Below are 2,954 nucleotides of genomic sequence, written 5' to 3'. Positions count from 1 at the left end.
AACGAGTAATGTCCTAAATTAACGAGGAGATTTTCTTGACGTCCATTTTGGCCGAATTTTAAGAGAATGCAAAAATATCCCACGGAAGTCGTAGTTATGTTGGTTACCTATCCAACGAATTGTCACATGCTAAGATTCAATGCAAATTGGCCACATTATGGCCTTCCTAGTAAAAAATGGTCGAAAACGAGTAATGTCCTAAATTAACGAGGAGATTTTCTTAACCTCCATTTTGGTCTTATTTTTAGAGAATGCAAAAATATCACATGGAAGTCGTTGTTATGTTGTTTACCTATCCAACGAATTGTCACATGCTAAGATTCAATACAAATCGGCCACTTTATGGCCTTCCTAGTAAAAAATGGTCGAAAACGAGTAATGTCCTAAATTGACGAGGAGATTTTCTTAACCTCCATTTTGGCCGAATTTTTAGAGAATGCAAAAATATACCATGGAAGTCGTAGTTATGTTGTTTACCTATCCAACGAATTGTCACATACTAAGATTCAATGCAAATCGGCCACATTATGGCCTTCCTAGTAAAAAATGGTCGAAAACGAGTAATGTCCTAAATTAACGAGGAGATTTTCTTAACCTCCATTTTGGCCTAATTTTCAGAGAATGCAAAAATATCCCATGGAAGTCGTTGTTATGTTGTTTACCTATCCAACGAATTGTCACATGCTAAGATTAAATACAAACCGGCCACTTTATGGCCTTCCTAGTAAAAAAGGGTCGAAAACGAGTAATGTCCTAAATTAACGAGGAGATTTTCTTAACCTCCATTTTGGCCGAATTTTTAGAGAATGCAAAAATACCCCATGGAAGTCGTAGCTATGTTGTTTACCTATCCAACGAATTGTCACATGCAAAGATTCAATACAAATCGGCCACTTTATGGCCTTCCTAGTAAAAAAGGGTCGAAAACAGTAGTTTCCTAAAATAACGAGGAGATTTTCTTAACCTCCATTTTGGCCGAATTTTTAGAGAATGCAAAAATACCCCATGGAAGTCGTTGTTATGTTGTTTACCTATCCAACGAATTGTCACATGCTAAGATTCAATATAAATCGGCCACTTTATGGCCTTCCTAGTAAAAAAGGGTCGAAAACAGTAATAACGAGGAGATTTTCTTGTCCTCCATTTTGGCCGAATTTTTAGAGAATGCAAAAATATCCCATGGAAGTCGTAGTTATGTTGTTTACCTATCCAGTGAATTGTCACATGCTAAGATTCAATGCAAATCAGCCACATTATGGCCTTCCTAGTAAAAAATGGTCGAAAACGAGTAATGTCCTAAATTAACGAGGAGATTTTCTTGACGTCCATTTTGGCTGAATTTTAAGAGAATGCAAAAATATCCCACGGAAGTCGTAGTTATGTTGGTTACCTATCCAACGAATTGTCACATGCTAAGATTCAACGCAAATCGGCCACATTATGGCCTTCCTAGTAAAAAATGGTCGAAAACGAGTAATGTCCTAAATTAACGAGGAGATTTTCTTAACCTCCATTTTGGCCTGATTTTTAGAGAATGCAAAAATATCACATGGAAGTCGTTGTTATGTTGTTTACCTATTCAACGAATTGTCACATGCTAAGATTCAATACAAATCGGCCACTTTATGGCCTTCCTAGTAAAAAAGGGTCGAAAACAGTAATGTCCTAAAATAACGAGGAGATTTTCTTGTCCTCCATTTTGGCCGAATTTTTAGAGAATGCAAAAATATCCCATGGAAGTCGTAGTTATGTTGTTTACCTATCCAGCGAATTGTCACATGCTAAGATTCAATGCATATCGGCCACATTATGGCCTTCCTAGTAAAAAATGGTCGAAAACGAGTAATGTCCTAAATTAACGAGGAGATTTTCTTAACCTCCATTTTGGCCTAATTTTTAGAGAATGCAAAAATATCCCATGGAAGTCGTTGTTATGTTGTTTACCTATCCAACGAATTGTCACATGCTAAGATTAAATACAAACCGGCCACTTTATGGCCTTCCTAGTAAAAAAGGGTCGAAAACGAGTAATGTCCTAAATTAACGAGGAGATTTTCTTAACCTCCATTTTGGCCGAATTTTTAGAGAATGCAAAAATACCCCATGGAAGTCGTAGCTATGTTGTTTACCTATCCAACGAATTGTCACATGCTAAGATTCAATACAAATCGGCCACTTTATGGCCTTCCTAGTTAAAAAGGGTCGAAAACAGTAGTTTCCTAAAATAACGAGGAGATTTTCTTAACCTCCATTTTGGCCGAATTTTTAGAGAATGCAAAAATACCCCATGGAAGCCGTTGTTATGTTGTTTACCTATCCAACGAATTGTCACATGCTAAGATTCAATACAAATCGGCCACTTTATGGCCTTCCTAGTAAAAAAGGGTCGAAAACAGTAATGTCCTAAAATAACGAGGAGATTTTCTTGTCCTCCATTTTGGCCGAATTTTTAGAGAATGCAAAAATATCCCATGGAAGTCGTAGTTATGTTGTTTACCTATCCAGCGAATTGTCACATGCTAAGATTCAATGCATATCAGCCACATTATGGCCTTCCTAGTAAAAAATGGTCAAAAACGAGTAATGTCCTAAATTAACGAGGAGATTTTCTTAACCTCCATTTTGGCCTAATTTTTAGAGAATGCAAAAATATCCCATGGAAGTCGTTGTTATGTTGTTTACCTATCCAACGAATTGTCACATGCTAAGATTAAATACAAACCGGCCACTTTATGGCCTTCCTAGTAAAAAAGGGTCGAAAACGAGTAATGTCCTAAATTAACGAGGAGATTTTCTTAACCTCCATTTTGGCTGAATTTTTAGAGAATGCAAAAATACCCCATGGAAGTCGTAGCTATGTTGTTTACCTATCCAACGAATTGTCACATGCTAAGATTCAATACAAATCGGCCACTTTATGGCCTTCCTAGTTAAAAAGGGTCGAAAACAGTAGT

This window comes from Medicago sativa, chromosome 1 (assembly GCF_051527215.1).
Source record: "Medicago sativa cultivar Bolivia chromosome 1, Bolivia_mono, whole genome shotgun sequence".
Lineage (NCBI taxonomy): Eukaryota > Viridiplantae > Streptophyta > Magnoliopsida > Fabales > Fabaceae > Medicago > Medicago sativa.
This window is presented reverse-complemented; position numbering follows the sequence as displayed.